This window comes from Rhinatrema bivittatum, chromosome 2, assembly GCF_901001135.1.
Source record: "Rhinatrema bivittatum chromosome 2, aRhiBiv1.1, whole genome shotgun sequence".
Classification (NCBI taxonomy): Eukaryota; Metazoa; Chordata; class Amphibia; order Gymnophiona; family Rhinatrematidae; genus Rhinatrema; species Rhinatrema bivittatum.
The window spans coordinates 697,229,969-697,247,788 of NC_042616.1; the positions used below are offsets into that span (position 1 = coordinate 697,229,969).

Genomic DNA, 17,820 nt, shown 5'->3' on the forward strand with positions numbered 1-17,820 from the left:
CTTGTCCTTCGGTTCGTCTCCACTGACACAATGAAACAAACATGAAAATATTATGCGATAAATCAGGCCACAACTTTATTGTCATAAGTTTCCATGCAGCCCACATATACTGAGGCAAGAAATACCCTTGTATCTGACTGACTGCCATAGGTTAGCTGAGCAGTCTTTGCCTAATTGAGGCCACCATGTACCTGGACCTAGGCTAGATCCCAGAACCCTCTGCCATGATTTGCCATGCTAAAGGCCCCCTAAGCTACTGCTCCTCAGCTTGCACAGTGCGGCATTCCAAGGACTCTTGGTGTTGCAACATACTAAACACTGAGTGAACTATCACAACGCCACAGAACCCAGATCATCTAATGGAGAGATCGACACCCTGGCTCCTGTCATAAAGATGACTTCTTCCTCCACCATGAAAGCACTCTGCATGTCTATTGTCACTCGTTGAAGCCCGCTGACTCAGGTACCCCAGCCACAGGCCTGGGTAGCTGTTGCTTAGCCCAGTGCACCCTCACCCTCAGTCAAGTTGTGGCTTGCTTTAGAAAGTACAGTTCCAAAGACTCCTGAATTGCATTATTAAAAAAGGTATTTTTCTTTGTCAGACATGTATACATTGTTCTTTTGAAAACAGCCAGGATAATACACCAAAGCCCAATCATGACAAAAATTCCTAATTGGATGACTTGGCTGATTTGATGATTCATCTTCCACAGACTATGGTTATACATAACATATAGAAGTGACGTCAGAAGAAGACCAAATGGCCCATCCAGTCTGCCCAGCAAGCTTTCACACCTATTTGTTTTCATACTTATCTGCTACTCTGACCGCCGTGGTCAGGGCCCTTATTGGTAACTTTTTGGTTCCAATTCCCTTCCACCCCCACCATCGATGCAGACAGCAGTGCTGGAGCTGCATCTAAGTGAAGTATCTAGCTAATTGGTTTGGGGTAACCACTGCCGTAATAAGCAAGCTACTCCTGTTTGTTTACCCTGCCTGTGCAATTCAGTCATTGTTGGTTGTCTGAATATAAATCCTCTTTACTTCATTCCTCCCTGTTGTTGAAGCAGTGAGCTGCGCTGGATATGTATTCCAAGTGAAGTATCATGCTTAATTGATTCGGGGTAGTAGCCGTCGTAACAAGCAAGCTACACCCATGCTTATTTGTTTACCCAGACTATGTAATTTATTCCTTGTTGGTTGATGCTGAATATAAATCATCTTTTCTTCATTCTCTCTGCCGTTGAAGTAGAGAGCTATGCTGGATGTGCATTGAAAGTGAAGTATCAGGCTTATTTGGTTTGGGGTAGTAACCGCCATAACAAGCATTCCAAGTGAAGTATCAGGCTTAATTGATTCGGGGTAGTAACCGCCGTAACAAGCAAGCTACACCCATGCTTATTTGTTTACCCAGACTATGTAATTCATTCCTATAGAAATGACTGTGCCCATTGTCACTGTGATATCATTAGACCTGAATAAGATGGTTTCTGGAAGGATAATCATTTATACCACCAGGTAAGTAAATTTGTCTTGACTGATTGTCTTTCTGAACATAAGTAAATTAAATGTAAAAACAGCATTTTAAACAAAGTAAATAAAACAATAATCTTCTACATTATATATAAAGGCTTCTGTCAGTCAGTCAGTCAGTTGTGTCTGTCACCCTGTCATATCTGTCTGTGGCCACCAGGTGGCGAGTTTAATAGTGGAAAGTGCAATGTGCACACAGGCACATATACACTCACATATACAGGTCACATATGCAGGTACAACACGCAGGCACATACCCTCAACACACACACATAGTCACACACCGGCATACCCTCCCACATCTACAGACACAGGCTTGCGCACATAAAGGCTGTTATTGACCAGACAACCCATGTAACTCCGGGTAATGTTCACTAATACACACTGTCATGGTCCCCCCCACACACAGGGACAGGCAGACATAGGTATGCACACATAGGTGCATGCAAGCTCACACAAGCCCACATAAGCTTGTAAAGCACACACCCATTGGTTTGCACACGCATACACACAGACACACATACAGACAGGCACACAAATACACACAGACAGGCACCCACAAAGCAAAACACAGGCTGTTAGAGACAAGACTAACTAAGTAATGCCAGGCACTTTTCGCTAGTACACAGATAAAACAATAATAAAGATAATAAAATTGCTTAAAGTAAAACAAATTCTGAAAATGACATTTTAAAACTTTTAGATTTCTTCCTTAAAGATTCGGGGGAATAGGTCTTGAGGCCTTTCCTAAACTTAACATAATCCTTCACCAGGCACAACGAAAGAGTAAGAGAATTCCAAAGATTAGGTGCTAAATAGGAGAAACTCCTCTCACTGGTCATTTCAAGTCTAATATCCTTTGGAGAGGAATGTAAGGCATGATCTTGTTGATAAACAACTTAAATGTCTGAAGAGGTAAAGGAGTGGGCTACAAACCACAGAAGCCAGGGTTCACATCCCATTGCCTCTCCTTGTAACCTCTGGCAAGTCACTTTTCCTTCCCCATTGTACTCTCGACCTAGGTTGATAGCAGCTAGGAAGAGAGTGCAGCAACCTAGGTCGAGAGTACATTGCACAAATCTCATCTTTGTGTACCTTTCCTCACTCCAAATCACATCAAATCTTCACTGATGTGTACTGTGCTGTTCGTACCTCTGACTGTGCATGTAAAACTGCCCCCCAAACCTAGCCCACCACCAAAACCTCATACCGAGTTACCAGTTGCCCCTCATACAGTTGTATAAAAAGTTGACTCTCTCTCTCTCTCTCTCCTCCCCTCTCCCCCTGAAATGGGATTTGTGATTTTTAGCACAAATCCCATTTTGGGCATATCACACAGAATAACACCAGGAAAAAAGGAGTAGTAGTTATTTCCAGCATTAAAATCCACGATAACGTGCGTTTTAATGCTATCGCATGAAACACTAAGCACCCCTTATTTTAATTTACTCTGCCCTATCTCCTCCTACTTTGGGAAAATGTTTAAATTTGCATAAGCATGTCATGATGCGTTATTTATCATCGGCGTTATTGCAGGCATTAGGGCCCTAATGCCAATGTTAACGCCCTAACGAGATTTCATAAAGGACCCTCAGATTGTGAGTCCTCTGGGGACAGGGAAGTACCTACAGAACCTGAATTTTGAAGTGGTGAAAAGGCAGAATATAAATAGAAAATAAATAGATTGAATACAACATGAGATGGGAAGTCAGTGGTGATCACACCATAATGGGATAATGATCAAATTTTATTTATTTATTTTTTTTACCAATCATCATCTGGTCTTGCTTTTTACACTAAATTAACTGATTAACTGACAACATGCAAGAGGAGTGCACTTGTTGCTCTCCAGGTGCAGTAAGACTGCATTAGGTAATGTTATGATGCAGAGATGCTGTTGTACTAAATATTTAAATTGAGCTAATCACATCTCATGTCTGCCTAGCCATTGAACTTATTATATGCTACTAGTCATGAGACCTAGATGATTGCCATATGCCATGCGCATGCTCTTCTGCCTGCCTGAAAGACAAAGTAATGCCCGATGATCCAGACAATTCTTTGTCCATGGGTCAAGCGCTTTTAATCTGATAGACGACACTTTTGTTGGACCGATGCAGCTCTCTGGATTTGGGAGATTGGGTTCTTGGTTGGATCTCTTCTTTCTTTTCGGAGTGATCATTAGTGGTTCGGGTGAGAGAGGATTTGTCAGACCCTTTTAAATTGGATTGCGGGGTGCCTCAGGGCTCCCCATTATTGCCTTTATTGCTCAATTTGTTTTTACAACCCTTGAGTAAATTGATTCGATCCTTGGGATTTGTTGGGTTAATTTATGCAGATGACATTCAACAAGTCATTCAGGTGGGAAAGGATCCAGGTCAGGCTATGGGTAGGATTAAAGAAGGTTTGGGGAAGATCCTGAACTGGTTTGAGTCTCAAAAGCTACTATCAAATATGGCAAAAATGGAATGGCTTTTAGTGGGAGGGGAGGATGTACTGTCAGGATTTTTTTTTTTAAATGAGAGATATGGAATTAACAGCAAATGTGTTAGGAATTTAGGAGTGTTAGTGGAAGAGACATATAGTTTGGTTCCCCATATTTCTTCCATAACACAGGGAGCTTTCTTTAAGTTAAGGCAGCTTAGGAGGCTTAGATCAGTTTTATATTTCCCTGTTTTTAGGGTAAGTGTAAAAGCTTTAATCTGTCAACTATTAGATTACTGCATTGCCACTATTGGTAGGTCTCATGAAGAAAGATTAATACCCGTTATAAGTAGTCATAAGAACATAGAATATGCCATACTGGGTCAGACCTGAGGGTCCATCAAGCCCAGCATCCTGTTTCCAACAGTGGCCAATCCAAGTCACAAGTACCTGGCAAGTACTCAAACATTAAATAGATCTCAAGCTAATATTGCTTACTAATTAATAGCAGTTTATGGATTTTTCTTCTAGAAACTTATCCAAACCTTGTTACACTAACTGCTGTAACCACATCATCTGGCAATGAATTCCAGAGCTTAACTATGCGCTGAGTGAAAAAGAATTTTCTTCTATTTGTTTTAAATGAGCTACTTGCTAACTTCATGGAGTACCCCCTAGTCATCCTATTATCTGAGACAGTAAATAACAGATTTGCATAAACATACTGAACTTCCATAATCCCAGAAGGATGAGCGCTACACCCTTATAACAACAACTACATTAGTTGCCTATAGAGAAGCGAGCTCAGTTTAAGATCTTGTCACTGATGTTTAAGGTGATTCATGGAGTAGAGGCAAAGTATCTGCAGAAAGGGATTAAGCGCTACACCCCCAAGTCACAATTTATGTTCTCAGAATATTTTGTGTGTGGTTTCCTCCTAGAAAGGAAATGAGAATGATGGCTCATAGGAAGAGGATTTTTCTAACACTGGGGCCTAAATTGTGGAATTCCATGCCACAGGATATAAGATTAGAATCGAATTTCTTAGCTTTTAGAAAGAAAATAAAATCATGGTTATTTTGATTCAATAGATTAAGAGTATTAAGGATCTCTTTCAATTGTGAGAAAAGCAGATTTACTTAGATATTAATTTTTAATATTTTTATGATACAATATTTGGTTTTGTTTTTTAAAATTTTGTACACCACTTTGGCCAGACTTGTCTGATTTAGTGGGTTAAAAGAATTGACAACTAAATAAATAAATACGTCTGCAAGTAACATAATAAATTAAACATTTAACAGAAACATTATTTATTTGGTATTTATTGACTGCTCTCGCCTACGATCGAGGCGGTGTACAATTTTGTTTTATAAATATAACCTGTAGCGAGGTGTTTAGTCCCAAAGGCACACAAAATCATTTATTTATCTTTATGGTCTGCTCCAGCTAGCAATTTACTCCCATGCTTGACTCTTTGGGGGGATTCTTTTTATGGGGAGAAGCTCTCACTTATGGCCCAGATGATGCTGTGCTGCTCCCGGTGTGTGTGTAGACTAAAGATGCATCTCATGAGGTGAGAAGCTATGAGAAACCAGATGGGTCCAGGATCTGGGTGTTAAATAAAAGTTTAGTGATTGCTAATCGTAAATTAAAGTCCACTTTTCAATAATGTTGACGTTATATCTGACTGCTGTTACAAGAGTAGTTCTAGGTAGGTAGGTATCCTTTTTAGTCAGGCATCTGGGGAGAGCTCCCATGGTGATATTTAATGTGGAAAGCTCACCCAGTGGCTATCCAGGAATCCTAGTAGAGGGGTTCAAAATTGCACAGCAAAAATCCTACCTTAGCTTATCTTTTCCTCGCCCACCCAGCTCATCCTGATCCCATGTGGAGATCCGGTTGGGGTTTCCCGATCTTGTTCTTCCTTCAATCCACCCGTCTAACTTCCACCAAAGAACGTTCCTTCTCCACAGCAGGCCCAGTCCTTTGGAACAAACTGCCGACTGACATAAGACTGGAACCCTGCCTTCTTACTTCATCCGACAGAGGCCAAACCAGGCCACAAGGCCACAAGAGAGCCGAAGCAGAGTTACATATAACAAGGGGGATGAACTTGGGGGCTAAAGTAGCCAGGAAGTAGACAGAAAGCAATTAACTCGAAGAGAATAACCCGTGAAGGGTATTGGGATTAGTAAACGTCCCATCCCTTGGGCTGAGTCTGAAGTGAACATTTTTGAGTTAAGGGAAGGCTTGGAGGAAGAGCCAAGACTTGGCTCTTCCTCCAAGCCTTCCCTTAACTCAAAAATGTTCACTTCAGACTCAGCCCAAGGGAATGGGACGTTTACTAATCCCAATACCCTTCACGGGTTATTCTCTTCGAGTTAATTGCTTTCTGTCTACTTCCTGGCTACTTTAGCCCCCAAGTTCATCCCCCTTGTTATATGTAACTCTGCTTCGGCTCTCTTGTTTGGTTAACTAGTTAAACCCCTAAGTTCAATGTAAACCGGTCTGATATGAATCCCTTCATGAAGACTGGTATAGAAATATGTTAAATAAAATAAATAAATAAATATTTCTGAGGGGGACTTCTCATGGGGAAAAATCAAAGGGGATTAGGCTACCTCAGCACTGCATCCCAATGAGGAGGGAGGATCCAAAAGCCTTCCCACTCTGTTAAAGTCCAAAAAATATTTAAAAAATTAAACTGGATATATCGTCTGTCCTCACTGTCTTTTGCAGCAGGATCCATCACTGATGCTTGTTCACCTAGGGTTTAGAGCAGGCTCACAGGTCTTTGGTTCCCTGGTGAGATCCCTTTCACCCCAAAAGGGTATCAGGTATAAAAATCTCTCTCTCTGTAAATTAGTAGGAGAAGGACCCTCTGGCAGGGAGTGCATGAAGAGGTATCAATTCTAAATGAAATGTCATTTGGATGAAGCTGGGAGGCCTCACCAGAGTGTGAAACCAAAGCATCCTTACTGTCCAAAGGCTTTCTCAAACTGATCCCAAAGTGTTCTAAAAGGTTGGGCTAAATAGTGTTCAGGCATCCAATCCAGGACCAGGCCCTCCGGGTGGGAGAGACTAAGGAGGATGGATGTCTCCTTCTAAAGTGTATTCTATTCAAGGACAGTGACATCTGGTGGCCAGACCGGAGGAGTCTGCCTCATAAAAAAAATATAAAAACATAAAGGATAATCATAGACACAGACGGGCACTGCTCATTCAAGGATCATCCTTGCTGGACTAATAAAGGAAAGGGAAAACAGACTAAATGTCACAGGAAGCATACATTATCACTTTGGATCTTAATGAAGTGGGAACCTGCTCTTTGAGGCATATTTTCAGATCTTTTTTGAACTGCTTCAGGTCAGAAAACAGGTGAAGATGCTCAGGAAGAGCGTTCCAGAGGGAGGGGGGGCAGCCACAGGGAAAGTATGTCTGCGGGTTTCTGTCAACTAGGCAAGCTTAGGAGAGGGCACTTCTAAAAGCCTTGCTTGGCCGAATGAAAGGATTGGCTAAGTCTATACGGTCTGAATACAGAATTGACCCATGGAGATGCAGAATTATTAATAAATCGAAACATCAGTGTCAGGATTTTATATTTCAGTTTTCAGAGAATAGAAAGTTACTAAGAACAGGAGAAACATGTTCAAACAGTGGTATACTTGTAAGAAAACGTGCTGCCAAATTTTGTATGTTGAAGTGCCCTCAAAACACTAGCTGGCAAGCCAAGAAACAAGGAATTACAGTAATTGAGTGATGGAAAAAGCAATAATGGCAGAACAGAGGGAAAATTATCAAGGTGTAATAAGGGTTTCAGTCGACACAACATCCTTAATTTAAGGAAGGCAGCAGACAACTCCTTTAAAATAAGGGCACATAGGAAAGGAGGCATCCACAATAACTTCTAGGTTCTTGGCTTGTGTTTTTTTTTTTTTGCCAAATTTATTTTATTAATGTTGTTTTAAAGAATGCGTTTGGTTTTCTTCCCAGCTGCTTCCTCCTGCTCTTCTTTTTTTTTTTGTGTATAATCTGTTTTTATTTGGGTTGCAGAGCTCAATAAGAAAACAGCAACATACAATAGAAAGCTAACAGCAAACTGCCGTAGCCACTAAGTAGAAGACACAGCATAGTAAATAACAAACAGTATCAAAATGGCCAATCAAAGCAGCCCCGGCAAGTGCTCACGAAATATGTGAAGCATACTGCAAACACAAAATTACAAGATGAACATGAGAGCGAATAAACTTGATGTACCTCCCATCCCCCACCCCCCCCTCCCCTCCCCACACTGGGTAGTGATAAGCAAAAGGGACAGAAAAGTGAAACTGGGAAATGCGGGCGAAACCCATAAGTAGTATTGTCAGGACTCTTCTAGAACAGCTAAGCCTACGAGGAAATGGATTCATCTAGCCATTTTTTATATGGGCTCCAGACAGCCTGGAAAGAGGAAAGACGATTCCAATGAACGGCAGTGAGTCTACTCAATTGATATATGGAAAATAAACGATGTTGCACTGCAGCAAGCGTTGGAATCTTAACCTGTTTCCAATGCAAAGCCAGCTCTGTGCGCGCCGCAATAAAGGATTGCAATAGCAGTTTCTGGTGTGTGAGAGTATATTCTTTCATAGGCACCCCCAAGAGAACATGCCAGGGTCGCGCCTCACAGGGGACCGTAAGTATCTTAGATAGCCACTGGATCACCTCCAGCCAATAACCCTGAATCTTGGGACATGACCACCAAAGATGAAGATAAGTACCCTGGTCCCCACATTGTCGCCAGCAGCAGTCAGGAATATGTGGGTAAAACCTATGCAATGTGAGGGGAGTATAATGTCACCTATAAAGCAGTTTATATGAATTCTCTTGTAACCCCTGCAGAAATGGAACATTTGCCAGCAACTGAATAAATGGTATCCCAATCATGGTCATCCAGGGAACCCGGGAAATCTAAATCCCAAAGTGCCCGATATTTATGAGTCACCAGGGATTTATTAATAAACATAGCATAAATTTTTGATATAATCCCCTTCATAATCGAGGCGTGTTGACATAATGTCTCGAATAGTGTGTTTTTGGTCCGCAGGGTGCCACGTCGCAGCCCGGCGTGTATGAAGGAGGCTATCCTAGCATATAATAAGAAATCCAGATTGCTACCTGGATGTAAGTCATTGAGTTGCGTTCTAGATAGCGGCGATCCCTGCTGTAGCATGTGACCGAGATAGAGGACCCCCGACCGTTGCCAGGCCTTAAGACCCGAAGGGCGTTCAATTTGAGGCACTACCGTGTTAGTGAATAAGTGGGTCGATAAAGAATGCATTTCAGGGCCCACTAATTCCGTTTGCCAGCGGTGCCAAATTCGCAGTGTGGTGCGCAGGGCGAATGGGTAATAACCAAACTCGCCCCACGTGGCCCTGGGCTGCCAAGGGAGGGCTTGAAGAGGGAAATTCCCCACCAACCCTTGTTCAAACCTCACCCACTGAGGGATATCCCGGGTTCCATGAAGAGCCACCAGGGCCCTCAACTGAGCTGCATAATAATACCACAATAAATTAGGCAAATGGAGACCTCCTCTATTCTTAGGCATATAAAGAATAGACCTCGCCACCCTAGGCGGACGTCTCCTCCAGATGAACCCACACAGTAATTGCTGCCATTGTCTAAGCAAGGGGGCAGGAAGGCTAATGGGAATCGTAGTAAAGAAATATAAGAAGCGTGGTAAAACGTTCATTTTGATAATAGCCAGGCGACCCAACCACGAAAATACCTGGCGATCCCAACGTCTCAAATTCTCCTTTATAGTAGTCACTAGAGGGCAATAATTTAGTGGAAATAGTTGGCGAACGTGGGACCCAATTTTAACCCCTAGATATTTCAAATAGGAGGGGGCCCATAAAAAGGGGAATTTGGGCTTAAGGGCCTGAGCTACAGCAGCTGGAAGAGTCAGATTAAGTATCTCCGACTTATCATAATTGATACGCATACCTGAAACGGCCGAGAAGCTGTGTAGTTCAGCCATCACTCCATGTAAGGACGTTTCGGGATCAGATAACGTCAACATAACGTCATCTGCAAAAAGGGAAATTTTGGAGTGAACTGAGCCGCCCCAGATCCCCTGAATAGTTCCAGCCCCTCGGACTCTAGTGGCAAAAGGTTCCAAAAACAGTGCAAAAAGCAAGGGAGAAAGGGGGCATCCTTGCCGCGTGCCTCTCTTAATGTCAAAGAGGGGACCATATCCGCCATTAACCTTTACCCTAGCCAGAGGGCGCTCATATAATTTCCGTATCCACAACGTAAAAGCATCCCCAAAGCCCATTGTGCCCAAGACTTTAAACAAAAAATCCCAGTGAACGAGGTCGAACGCTTTTTCTGCGTCGAGAGCTAAAAGTACAGCTGGAATTCCTCGTTGATGAACCAAATCAACTATGTTGACAATCCGGCGCACATTGTCGGCCGCCAATCGCCCTGGGACAAAACCCACCTGATCATTATGAATCAGGTCTGGCAAAACCCCGTTAAGTCGGGCCGCCAGTACTCTAGCCAAGATTTTCAAATCAATGTTGATTAATGAAATAGGGCGGTAGGAGCTACATTTAACGGGGTCCCGGCCCGGTTTAGCTAGCACCGAAATCCCAGCTGTATTGGAGTCACTCGTAAGGGACCCTCCCGCGAGTAAGGAATTAAAAGCCTTAGTGAGGGGTCCGGCTATTTGGTGAGCAAATTTGCGATAATAAGTTCCCGTGAAGCCATCCAGACCTGGTGCCTTTCCAGGCTTAAGTTGCTTGATGGCCGCCACTACTTCATCTGTAACTATGGGGGTATCTAATAGGGTTTGCTCTCTCTCACTAAGTACAGGTAACTGGACCGAGCCTAAATACTGGTCTATGGCCTCCTCCTGTAAGTGAGAATCCTGAGTGTACAAGGTGGCATAAAAATCGGTAAAGGCCTGTCTAATATCCTCCGACACAGTGATCACCTCACCTTGGGTATCCTGGATTTTGGAAATGAGCGTTCTAGTTTGGGCCGCCTTTAACTGTCTGGCCAAATACTTTCCGGCCTTGTTCCCACCTTCGTAAAATTGTTGCTTGAGAAGCATTAACTGGTGACTAACAGCCGAGTCCTCCAATGAGCGCAATTTATCTTTAAGGAGTAATATTTGCTGATATACAGCTCCAGACTGGGTACGGCTGTGAACCTGAGTCAGCCTGGTCAGCTCCGTTAGCCAAGCGCTGCGCTTGGTCTCCCTTTCCCGATTACAAAATGCAGCCCGTGCTATACACTCTCCCCTAATCACCGTCTTAGAGCACTCCCAGACGATCATTGGGGACATACCTTCAGTTTGATTAGTGGAGAAGTAATCCTTCATTGTGTTTACCAACTGATCTATAAAGGTTGCGTCTTTTAGCAGACAGTCATTAAGGCGCCATGGACGAAACCCCCTATTCAGGTCCCTAAAATGGCACAGTAGCCAAATAGGAGCGTGGTCCGACCATGTAATATTATCAATATCAGTTCTGTTAACTGAGTTCAATAATGACCTAGACATAAAAAAACAATCTATTCTTGTGTAGGTACCATGAACATGGGAATAAAAAGTATAGGCCCTAGATGTCGGATATCTAGCCCTCCAAACGTCCTCCAGACTCCAATCCTCCAAAATTGCATACCACAGTTGTCTAGTCTGGGGGTCCGCAACTTTCCCAGAACTTGAGTCACGCAATGGGTCTTGCACAAAGTTAAAGTCGCCTCCGATAATAAGTTCCCCTTCCGCATGCAGTGACAGCAAGCCCCTTAACTCCCGAAGAAAATGTGTTTTGTTAGCATTAGGGAAATATACATTAACCAGAGTAAAGACCTGTTTGCCCACTCGTATCCTAACCAACACATAGCGCCCTAGTGGATCACAGACATGAAACAACTCCTCATGAGCATAAGTGGAGGCAAATAGTATACCCACTCCCGCATATTTAGAAGTTTTGGTGCTGGCTGCCCAGTGAGTCGTGGGATACTGCGCAAAGTGCAATAACCGTTGATGATGTTTCCTAACATGCGTTTCTTGTATAAAGACAATGCCCGCCCCCTGACGTGACAGTTCCCTCTGTAATAAGGTGCGCTTGCGCGGAGTATTGAGCCCCTTCACATTGAGAGATAAGATCTTAGTCGCCATAACTAACAATCATAGTCCCACCCCACAGCCCTCGCACCAGAAACCAAGCATCGTCACCACTCACTGCCATCCCCCCACTACATTCCTCAATCCCAGGCCAAGACCCGGATCCTCCAGCAAAAATAACAATAACAATACCCGCCTCACCCAGTATCCTACCACTACCAGTGTAGCCCCTATTGAGATCTATAGTATCCCACTCCCTCATGGAGAGATACTCCACCTCTGGGACCTGTTGTAGTGCGCATGAGAACGGCCCCTCTCCCTACAACCTCCCCTCCCCCCCCACCACATCAAACCATGAACAAGGTAAAACAAGAATACATTAGAGAACCTAAATGCAATAAAACTCAGCATGAGAACAGTTCATGTTCCAGAAGCGTGAACTGGACCCCAGTAACCGCACAAGAGTCCATCCCGGCCACCAGGCACTGCTAAAGAAGTAATAGCCGCACTGCCTCTGTGTTAAAGAATCAGCACTTCCTGTTGGAGGCAAGTGATAGAAAAAAGTCATCCCTTGTCCGATGCGGCTGTGCTGCGTACTCCAGATTGCCTCCTCAGACGTTTTCCTCCTTTCTCCGCTCGTTGCCATCTGGGTGCCTCATCACGCCGAGGCGATGGCTTCTGTGCAGTGGGCAGTTGAAAGCGAACCGGCAGCTGGGCGTTGGAAAAGACTCCTGGCGCCTCGTCTAGAGATGTAATCTTATACCCCACACCCTGGATCTGGAAAGAAAGCCCGAAGGGGTAGGTCCATCGATAGCGAATGTTCTGCTCACGCAGCTGCGCAGTAACTTCCCGCAGTTCGAACCGTTTCTTCAGAGTGACTGGCGACAGATCCTGAAAGATGGAAATGTGATGGTTTTGCCATTTAAGGTCTTTGATGTTCCGAGCAATATTGTATATTTTATCCTTAATAGGGAAGCTGGTAAAACACAGCACAATATCCCTGGGTCGCTGGTCAGACCTGGGCCCTAATGCTCTGTGTGCCCGCTCAAACCGGATCTCCAGGCCGCTAGTGAGGTCCTGCGCCTCCCCCTCCGGCGCTTGCTGGAGAATAAAAGAACAAATTGTTGCCGCAGTCTCCGCTGCTTCAGCATACTCTGGAAGCTCTGGCACACCTCGTATGCGCAGGTTGTTGCGCCTGCTACGATTTTCCAGATCCTCTACTTTATTTTGCAAAGTTAGCAAATCAGAAGAGCAAGTAGCCTGTTGAGAAATAAGAGAGTTGATAGATTCCCCGTGGCCATCCAGCCTGTTTTCAGCTTCATCCACCCTGTTCCCCATGGCAGCCAGATCCTCTTTCAAGTCTGCCATGGACGCCATTAAGGCATCACGATGCTGTTTTAAGTCTGCCCGAATCTCTAAAAACCAGGTTCTGGCCTCAGAACGGGTGAGTAGCTCAGATGGGTCTACAGGGGTGCTCGCGGGGCCAACGTCAGCATGCTGCTCTAGCTCCTCTCCCGGGTCGCACGGTTCGCGGCTCGCAGCCTCGCCGCCATCTTGCCCTGCATCGCCCGATAATTTTTCATAAGAAAACTGTTTTAAGTCCGTGGTTTTGCGCTTGTTGGCCATCGCGCCGGGATTCCCAGGGGGTTACACTCACGATTATTAATAAAATCGCCGGTTTTGGAAGCCGATATCCGCAATTTAATAGGTCTCTAGGTGGGAGGGAGCCCGGAGCGGAGCCGTCACACGTCCTCACTCATGCGCGGCGAACAGCGCCCCCCGGCTTGTGTTTTAATAGGAAGTGAGAAACCATCAAAAGTAAACTATGATGGTACACCATCCCTGGGAAATCTGCACAGGTGAACAAGCTCAGTTTTTTTCAATATTCAAAATCAGTCTGTTATGGAATAGCCATCTTTTAATAGTTAAAAACAGAGTCAGGTATTAATTATTCAATAGCTGCACAAACATAAGTAGTAAAAAGCCCACTCGCTGTTATCCTAGTTTCTCTATTATCCCCTCAGGTAGCCCAGTAAGAGTGGTGCTATTTGTGCTCTACACTGTATTGGTATCAAGTCAGCAGAGTTAGGTCAGGGTGCTCTAGGAACTGTGACCCATCATGTGATCTAATATTGTAATGTACCCTAGCATTTTGCACAGGGCAAATGACAATTTTAGCCACCACCTTAAAGGTGAAAACTTGGCTCCTAACCCTTTGATTGGTCTTGGATCTGTGCAAGCAAACTACCAATTTATTGCCTAAACTATAGACATTGCTTATTAAAAGTCTGCTCTTGCTTTTTCGCTTAGCTGATAGGACTATTTTATTTTAAAGCCAGATTCTAATAGTGTACATAATCTAGCAAGTCTGGTACAGGAAAGGAGTACAGGTGTAAATTTCTGCTTTTAAGCCAAACAGTAAATCTTCTTCACTTAAATGAATACAATATTCAATACAATCTTGCATGTGTTTGATAGCGTTCAAAGATATATTTTAGTACTTCTTGACATCTTGGCTGATTTTGATACCATTGATCACATTATACTAACAAGATGATTTGAAGAATTTGGTATAATGGGGATAATGCTGGCATGGTTTGTGTCCATTTCATCCAGACGGGTTCAACAGATCCGAATTGGAACTACTACATGGAAATGGTCTGAAATTAAAACCTGTGTTCCCTAAGGTTCAGTGCTGTTAGCCACATTATTTAATATCTATTTAGCACCCTTGTAAGTTGTTTGGAGGGTTTAAATTTCTGAATCTATGCAGAAGACATTCAAATTCTTTCCCTGGTACATGATTCAGTTTCTATTTTATTTAAACAGCTGGAAATTTATCTTGCTGCTGTACAGAAATTGTTGTTTTACAATAGGTTATCATTAAATGTTTCAAATTATTATACTATCAAGATGAACATATGCAGATGACTTGCTTCTCTTTGAATTCTGTGGACACAAATTAGCTGTCACCTCTATGTGCGTGATCCTGGGGTACTGCTCAATACAAAGTTGTTGATGAGCATGTACATTAGCAATCTAATAAAATCTGGTTACTTCAAGTTATGGATGTTAAGGTGATTAAAGCTTCTAGTGAAATTTAAAGATTTTATGACACTACTTCAGACATTACATTTCTCGGGAATCAGTTACTGCTATTCATTAATACTTGGATTATCGGACAGTAACCTGTGATCACAACAATTATTACAGAAATCAGCCACCCATTTTTTGACTGGACAGAGTGTTTATGACCATATCATGCCCATATTGAGTTTCCCTTCACTGATTACCAATTGAATTAAGAATTAGATATAACATAATTCATAAATTGATAATAATTTGGACGTATTATCATCCGAGCCTTCTTGTATATTTATGCTCCATCTCAGACATTGTGCACAGCAAATAAAAGGCTACTAGGTCCTATGGTTCACCAGGCTCTTCTGGGAGAAATTAGAGATCAGGTGTTTTCAGTAGCAAGTTCAATCATATGGAACTATATGTCGAAGCAACTCGGAAGGTCAGACAGTAGGGCTTTTAACAAAGCTTTGAAAACATAGCTTTTTCAGTAGGCTTTTGCTACAAGCTGCTAAAGAACAAAAATATAAGGAAATTTTAATAAAATGGTTAATTGACATCCATCTGATGAGGGCAGTGTGGCACTGTCTGCAGTCAGAATGGCCAGAGAACAGAAGCAGGCTAGGCTCTGGCTGGATACAACTTTGCATACCTTTGCAGCTTGTAAACAAAAAAGCAGAACAATTTACTGCCTCTCAGTCTGGGCCTTTCCTAAGATTTCTCCTTTCCTTAGGGCCCCCGTTCCCTCCTGGGTCTGGCTAAATATACACCTTGCCAGGGTCCTCCTCCTGGCCCAGGATTCTCTGTTGTCAGAGGCTTAAGGTGGACTGGGCCAGATCTCTGGATCTAGTCCCTTAAGGTATTCTGGTAGTTAAAGTATTACCTTACATTGTATTGCTAGGTAGATCATTTGCTTTTAACTTTATGTATATTTCTTTTTGTGAGCCACCGCCGCAATCACTGGCCTCTGCTATTACTGACATCAGTAGCATGGGGTCTTCTTGGTGTTTGGGTAATTGCCAGGTTCTTGTGGCCTGGTTTGGCCTCTGTTGGAAACAGGATGCTGGGCTTGATGGACCCTTGCACAGACCCAGCATGGCAATTTCTTATGTTTTTATTCAGCTAAAAATAATTCTAAAAACATAAATAAAATAAAATAAATAAATACAAGATTCTATTGTACTATTTTCTTGATTTAAACAGCATATGGGAAATGTTAACAGAGCAGTTCAAAGAAGGAACTACTGTCCGTTCAACATCCAAGCTGTTAGCATTGTGCAAAGGATATTCGGATGAAGCAAAGCACTTTGGTTCTGTGAAACAAGGGTTGGAAGAGGTTTCAGATAGAGTGGATCCCTTATGGACAGCTAAAGCAGAAGGGAAAGCTATTTACTGTCTTGGCCAGGCAGGAGTTATCAGGATCATGGAGCTTCATGACAGAAAATGAAACAAAAATAATTCTGCAACTTTGTTTCACTGAGAGAACTAGAGGGGATATCAAGGCATGTGCACTTCTGTTTGATACCAACCCTGCATGTGCAGGAAAATTTTCTAGTCTTTTCTAGCTACAGCTAGGGCACATTCCATCATTGGCGCTATCAGATGATGTTACCTACATTTAGCCTGCTTGTCCATGGAGAATAACAATAATATTCTGTTTATACGGAAGCTTTTAGTAAAGACAAATTTAGTAGAGCACAAGGCTACAGTGCAACTGGATCTCAACAGAAGCCCTATTGAAACAGATGCAGTTAATTTTGGGGCGGTCTAGGTACAAATTTGCAGTTTTATCCATTATTGCCTATAGGAATATCTTTTTTTAGACAGGAGAGTATGTTCTACATAGAAAATGTATGCATTGGAAGACCACAAATCAGACAAATCAGATTTTTCTGGAATAGAAGAATACCAAGAATATCAAGGTATAGATTCAGTCCATAATGGGCAGAATTATTAAATTTTGATACTGAGATAGCAAATGTTGCTTACCTGATGTAACAGGTGTTCTCACAGGACAGCAGGATGTTAGTCCTCACAAATGGGTGACATCGAGGATGGAGCCCACCACGGAAAACTTCTGTCAAAGTTTAACAGAACTTTGACTGGCCCCTACTGGGCATGCCCAGCACGGCACTGACCCTGCAGCCAGCAGGGGTCTCCCTTCAGTCTGATTTTCAAAGCTACAGGCAGTGCCGAAAAAGGAAAAATAAAACGAACCCAACACCGCGGGGTGGCGGGCGGGTTTCGTGAGGACTAACATCCTGCTGTCCTGTGAGAACACCTGTTACATCAGGTAAGCAACATTTGCTTTCTCACAGGACAAGCAGGATGGTTGTCCTCACAAATGGGTGAGTACCAAGCTGAGGATGTCCTGACTTGCACCAAAGGCACCCAACGGTGTGCAACAGGCACAACAACTGGGGTGGAATTTGGGAAAGGGCATCCGCACCCTACCGGGAAGGTGGAAGGGTGTTGATACATCAGGTTGGAAAAAGGTTACGCAAGACAGATTGGCCGAAGATGGAATCCTGTCTTCCAGCTTTATCCAAACAATAGTGGGCTGCAAATGTATGGAGGGAACTCCAGGTTGCAGCCTTGCAGATGTCAGGAAGCGGCACCGATCGAAGGTGTGCTACTGAAGTCGCCATGGCCCTCACAGAGTGTGC

At 43.3% G+C, this 17,820-nt stretch overlaps 1 protein-coding gene across 1 annotated transcript in view; it reads right to left on the reverse strand.

Annotated features, from left to right (window-relative positions):
* Positions 1 to 17,820, reverse strand: part of NBN (nibrin) — a 298,561-nt gene that overhangs the window by 75,603 nt on the left and 205,138 nt on the right. The window lies entirely within an intron of this gene.